This window comes from Grammomys surdaster, unplaced genomic scaffold, assembly GCF_004785775.1.
Source record: "Grammomys surdaster isolate TR1022 unplaced genomic scaffold, NIH_TR_1.0 125745, whole genome shotgun sequence".
In the NCBI taxonomy this organism is placed as follows: domain Eukaryota; kingdom Metazoa; phylum Chordata; class Mammalia; order Rodentia; family Muridae; genus Grammomys; species Grammomys surdaster.
Window position 1 is genome coordinate 2,664,054 of NW_021620577.1, and position 7,075 is coordinate 2,671,128.

Here is a 7,075-nt window from a genome sequence, read left to right on the forward strand (position 1 = left end):
GAGAGAGAGAGAGAGAGAGAGAGAGAGAGAGAGAGAGAGAGAGAGAGAGAGAGATAGGATGCTCTGAGCAAGCTGACTAAATTATCTAAACTCTGTGGAGTCAAGAGTTGTGAGAGGCCCGGCCTCAGTGAACAAGTGGAGAGTAATGGAGGAAGGCACTGGACATCAACTTCAGGCTTTCACATGCATATGCACACATGTGAGCTCATACACACATGCCACACACGAACAGGAGAGTTAGAAAGGGGCCGGAGAGATGGCTCAGCATTAAGAGCCTGTACTGTTCTTACAGAGAACCCACGTTCAGTTCCCAGCGCTCACCTCAGGTGGCTCACAGTCACCTGTCGTCCTGCTCCAGGGAGTCCAAACCATTTGGCCTCCATAGACAGTGCACACCCATGTACATGCCTTACAGACACACAAGTGCGCAAAGAATTACAAGTAATAAAATAATTTTGTAAAAGAGTGAGACCAGGACAGACGTAGCCACAGACTTGGGGACATTCACGTTTCAAGGGGAGAGTCTGTGTTTGAGAGCCGAAGTTTGGAGATGGGTGTTTGCTAGGTAGTTGTACAACGCTGTGAACAAATTCATTGTCATAGTATCTGTACACTTAATGATTGCTAAGATGGTAAATATTACGTTGTGTGTATCTTACCACAGTGACTCGTTTTTCTTTTCAGGGGTTTAAAGTGGGAAGATTTTTGGCATTGTTGGGCCTCCTTACTAATACAAATGGAATGCTTGCCATGACATTCTAAAGCATCTAGGCTGGTTCCTTCTGTCCTTGTCCTATCTGGGCACTTAAATGGTAGAAGAAAGATGATGCAGAGATAGAACATGATAGCAAGGGCAGGCATAAAGCCAGGGATGGTGGTGTGTACCCATAATCCCAGCATGCAGCCAGAGTAAGAGGATCGTAAGTAGAAACTAGCTATTCATAAAGAGGAAGAAAGCCCCTAGAATGACCCACTCTACCTTGCCACCAGAGAGGCTGTGCCCATTTTGTCCTGGAGCCAGCAGGGCCTTCTGTTCAGTTGTCCCATTTGAGCCAGGCTTTCTGACCAGGCCTGCTCTTGGAGTTTCTGTGGGAGTGACATCCACTTGGCACAAGCTGAGAGCAGGGCTCCGGGACAAAGCTACCTCCCTCTGCCCACCTTGCAGAACCTGTCACTGGATGCTGCCTACCATGACAGCTTATCTAGAGAATTACCTGAGTCTCAAAAATGCACCAGGAATTCACTTTGGAGCATAGCACATTCCAGATCTCTGCTGCTGGGTGCCGCACCCAGATTCCAGAGGAGAACCTCAGCAGCCCTGGCTCCTCCTGCAGGCCTTCCCCAGCCTCTCAGGTGGATCTGCCTCGTGACTTTGGACCAGGTGCTGTCATGCCGGGATGAGGCTGGCTCCTGCTTTTCTGAGTGGCATCTCCTGTTCTGGGCAGGAGGTAGGTTTCTTCTCCATCTTCAGCGCACTTCTCCGACTGTCTGGCTCTATTTTGGTAGTAGACACAACCTGGTAAGTCTGTGAGACATAGTTTGTCAAGGACTCTCCAGGCATTAAACTCCACCATCAGTCTCCTAAGGGTTTCCGGTTGACCTCTGAGCCGCCTCTCAACCTGCCTTCCTGTGCCATTTCCAGATGTTTCCTCTTGTGCCCTGTGCTGTGGCCTCCTTAGCCTGCTCATCCCCCACAGCACAACCTGCATTCTTGCCTAGGATGTTTGTCCTTGTGGCTTCTGGCCACCAATCTTGTGGTATTAGAGTTATTCAGAGAAACAGAACTGAGTGAGTAGATATACAGCTAGGTCTGTACCTCCCACCCACCTAAATCTGTCTGTCTGTCTGTCCATCCATCCATTTTCTATCAACCAGTATTTAGAAATCTATTACCTGTCATCATTTCCCTTTTTTTTTTTTTTTCGAGACAGGGTTTCTCTGTGCAGCCCTGGCTGTCCTGGAACTCACTCTGTAGACCAGGCTGGCCTCGAACTCAGAAATCCGCCTGCCTCTGCCTCCCGAGTGCGGGGACTAAAGGCATGCTCCACCACTGCCCGGGCTGTCATCATTTCCTTATCATGTATATGTCCATCATCAAGTGTCAGTTTATTTTAAGGGATTGGCTGCCATGGTTGTGGGAGTTGAAGTCTCAAGGAGCAGTTGTTGTTACAGTCATTAGTCTGGCAGTAGAATATCTTCCTCAGAGAGCCACAGTCTTTTTCTCTTGAGACTTTCAATTGACTGGATGAGGCCCACCTACATTATGGAAAATTATCTACTTTATTCAAAGGCTACCAATTTAAATGTTAAGCACATCTAAGAAAAAAAAAAAACAATTCCCAAACAAAAATATTCCCCTAAGAGCATCTAGACTGGTGTTTGTTTAAGCACCGAGGTTGCAGAGCCTGACCTAGCAGACGGATACATTTAGCCATCACACAGGGCTTCGTCAGGACTTACCTCCAGTGTGGTGGACTCATAATAGGCAGGCATTAGTTAAACATTTGCCACACACCAGGTACTGCATTCAGTTCTCTCTTTGGCTTTCTTGATGTAATCTTCACTATAGCACTATGGTGTGGGTTCCATTGTCGGCCTCAGTTTACAGAAAAGAGGGTTAATTAAGGTTAAGAGAGGTTAAGTGACTGGTTCAAGATCACACAGGAGCTGAGGAAGAGGTTGGAGGTCAGGGGCTCCTACGTCAGTGCCCACACAGAGTGTCTTTCCAACACGGATTTATGGACTATTTAATGTACAGGTCTCTGAGGTAGTTTTCCATTGCCTGCCCATGTCATTTTCCTGCTTGTTAGAAACAATAGTAGGTTTGTTACATGTGAGTAAAACCCCAGATTGCATGTGGCCAGGCATCTTTGACATCTCTCTTCTTTGTCTCAACTTGAATAGCTGGATATTTATGCAAAGCCCCTGTCTCTGGTGAGGCATTCTGACTACAGGGTCCTGAGTCTTAGTCTCAGCTGATAAGGGATTGGGAGGAAGCGTGGCTCTGGGTTGTGAAGTCAAATGAGGTTAGTTAGCCCCAGGAGGGCACTGTGGCCTGGCCTCAGCAAAGGCTATCAGCCCAGTCCCGCCCTCTCTGGATAACTGAGTTGCTCAGGAATTTGATCTGAGCCCTCTCTTAGCAACACTGCCCTGAGCCCCAGCCTCTCTGACCCTCACAAACCACAGCTCTCATACTGGTTACTCCAAGAGCCAGCATGCTGGCCTCTGGCCAGCCTTGGCCCCAGGGGATGGAAGCTGCTTTCTCACTGCCTGCCCCACCAAGGTCTGGCCTGAGGTGGCCTGAGGGACAGAGTGACTCTGTGGGCTTAAGTCATCATTTTCCTTGAAATAAGTGGACAGTATCTCCCACAAAAGATTTGTTCATCTCCCAATTCTGAGTACCTGTGCCTATGACCTTATCTGGAAAAGATGTTTGGGCATAGAATAAAGCCAAGGATCTAACAACAGATCAAATCATTGTCTCCTCTTCTCTTCACTCGCTCCCAAGTCTGGCCTTAAACCCCAGTTCCTCAGCTTGCTGTGCACGCTCATGAACCTCACATGTAGCCCAGGCCGTTTTCAAATGTGTTAGGTAGCTGAGGATGACCTTCAGCCTCTGTCTTCCTGCCCCCACTTCTCAGGGATAGGACCACAACAGGTTCTATGTTGTGCTAGAGCCCGAGCCCAGGGCTTTGTGCATTTGAACACACCAGGTAAGTGCACTCACTCAGCCACATCCTGGAGCACAGGAGTTCTTTTTTTATTATTGGTATTTTGCTGGGAAAGATCTCGCTAAGCATCTCTGGCTGAGCTGGAACTCTCAGTGATCCTCCTGCCTCTGCCTCTTCAGTGCCAGCATTAATGGTGCATGCCATCATACCTGCCCACAGGTATCCTTTAAAAAGTGAGGTGTGGGAGGTGTGTGTAGACAGATAGATTTGAAAGTCAGACTGCTTTAGGTAAGAAATCCTGAGAGGGGCTAGAGGCTTGAGGGTCAAGGAAGGCTCCTTTTGTAGAGCCTGTGGAGGGAACCCTTACTAGAGGAAGAGTGTTTGCCCCTGGAATCTGCTAGCACCTTGATCTTGGACTTTTGGCTCCAGACTGTGAGTGAATGTGTGTCTTTTGTCATAAGCTGCCCACTGTGTGATTTGATAGCGGTCCTTATGTATCAATGCCCCTCATATTTGGCTGGGACCTGTGCAATGCTGCCTGGCTGTCATGCCTTGCCCTGTGAGCCAGTTTGGCCTAGCCTGTTCCTTAGCTATACAGCACATGTATTTTCCAGGTACCCAATAAAAACTGGGGGGACTTGAACTGGAAGAGTACATAGGACACACAGCAGTGGTGGAGATGGTCTGTCTCCAAGGACATTCTGAGTTCAAGTTCTTCTAGGATTTGTTGGCCAAAGCCTGATATCCTTGAAGGCTGGTGGAGGACTGAGGGGAATTATAAAGGGACAATGGCAGGCACAGGAGAGGTGAACGTAAATGGTGGTTGTTGCTCTCAGGGCAGAACAGAAAAGAGTATGGGGCTAGGAAATGTGACTTGTGAGCCTGGGTACGCCACAGCATGGCCGTGGCCTTAAGAGCTCATCCTGCACCCGTTTCACTTCAGGGGCTGGAGTGTCTCGCTCTCCCACCACAAGACTATCATGAGACTCACAGGAAGGAGGTTAGATACAAAACGTTTACAAACTACACTCTCCAGTCCCAGCAGTACCTTCATCACACAGTTATTACCTGAGTCCCAGGAGGATCTCTGAGTTCAAGCCCAGCCTAATCTACAGAGTGGGTTCCAGGACAGCCAGAACTACGCAGAGAAACCCCCGTCGTGAAAAACAAACAAAAGGTTAAAAAGATTTATCTTTACTAGTTTTAATTATGTGTGTATGTTTGTGTGTGGATTGTGCACAGGAGCGCTGGCACCTGTGGAGGCCACAAATGTCAGCTCTCCTAGAGCCAGGTCTACAGACAGCTGGGCTCTGCCTAATGTGGGTGCTGGGAGTCGAACCCAAGTCCTCAGAGGGGCAGCATGAGCTCCTGACCACTGAGCCATTTCTCCAGGCTCAGCAGCTCACAATTTTGCATCCATCTGTGTCTCACTGACTTCCTGCAGCAGCTGTATGGAGAGACCCTTGTCCAGGGGCCAGGTCACCGGGACACCAGCCTTTCCTATGGCCCACCCTGCTCTCCTGTCTTAGGCCACTTTCTGGTGAATTGCAGTGTTGGCTCCAGCCTGCTAGAATACAAAGAGGGATCAATTCTTTACAATGGACTCGTGAACGAGATCGTGTCATAGAACAGTTCCGGGGCCATTCCCATGCATATCAAGAACTTGATATTCCTGTTCCCCCAAATCCCTGGTTCCAGAGGTGTGGGGGTACAGTTGTATAAGGTGGTGGGTGAAGCAGGGAGAGGCATAAAGAAGGAAGATCAGAGGATCCAAAATGCTCAATGTAGTTCTCCATGCATAATGGGGCAGAAAGTGGGGTGACTGCGCTGACCTTTGAGTCTGATCTAACGTCCTCCCTGCCTGCTTGCTGCATGCCTTTCAGGGTGCTCCAGCCACACTATGTGTCTCCAGGCCATGGCTCTGTCCTCTGCCTGCTCATCTCTGAGTGCATACCCCACCCCCACCCAGAATATACCTTTCCTCTTGACCATAAGTCTGCCTGTCAGGGATCTTGCTCTGCTCTGCTAAAGATAATATTCTAAGTCTGTGTCCAGCCATGCTCCTGTTCTTTCCCTTCCTGATGGGTTCCTCTCTTGGGTACTTCTTATGTCTAGCTGTGCTGGGCTGTGGAGGAGCCCTTGCCATCTAGGCATGCAGGTGGTTGCTTCTCTTCTGAATACTCTGGGCCTGTGATTATTCTCCTTCTTAACTGGGAAAGCATAAACAACAATAACAGAAATTTTCTAACATAAAGTTACTTTCTTAGGGCTGCCACAGTGCGAAGTATCACTAACAGGGCAGATCACCCAAAAGAAACTCCCCCCCCTCCACAATTCTAGATCCAAGAACTCTGAGAGGAGTTCTCAAACAGCCACCTTTTTTCCCTGTATCTTCCCTGTATACCTAGCTGTGACTACATTTCCTCTTATAAAGCCAATCCTTTTGGATTAGGCCCTACTCTAACTACCTCTCATCTTCAGAGACTCTCCTTTCCAGTGCATTCAGTGCTGAGATATTGGGGCTTAGCACTTCAACAGAAGAACTTGGAGGTAATTCGATCCAGTCCATCCCAACACTGTTGTAATTGTTAAGTGTATTGCTGAACAGCATCAAGTTTGCTAAATTCACATTGTGTGTATAACTGTCACCACCATCCATCTCTGAAACTGGGTCAGAAACAGACACTGGTGCCATGGAGGAGCCTTGTCCATGGAGGACTGTGGATGACTGCAGTGAAGCCTGTAGTATAGGTGTCACAGGTAGTAGAGTCTTCCTGTCTGTCAAGGACTTTTATAATGTCCCTGTTAGAATTTGACAGTGGTAGTGTCAGTGCCGTGAGGGTTGGAGCACCCCAGTCTGGTGGTAACTTCAGTGTCGAGGAGCCTGTTTTCTGCCCTTGACTGCAGCCTGGTGTGGTTGTGAGGTAAGGAGGACTCCATCACCAGGGAGCACTGCCCTGGACTGTGCTGGCCGCTTGCAGTGGTCCACAATGAAGGGATTATTTTATCAGTCTTCATTAAGTGTGCTGGCATCCTAGTCACTTACCATATTGATTGTTCTGCAATACATGCATATTCCTGGAGGGCCCCAGCCAGCTAACCCCTAAAGAGGGAGCCTGGCCCCTGGTTACTCAGTTACCATCTGAGGGAAGCCATTGCCTACCCCAGCCACAAAGTGAGCTGCTCTTCAGTTCTTCCCAGATGGTCTACCTCCAAAGGTGGGCTGGCTCCTACATAGCTGACACCTTCCAGAGAGGGCTTCTTCCTTGTTCTGTGGTAGGGTGAGACATCCCAAGGCATTGTCACATGAGTCCTCCATTAGACTCTCAGGGCACCACAGCTTCACAAACGTGACCAGCGCTCACCCCAGAGCCTTGCTGTATACTCAGATGAGTATTTAAAGA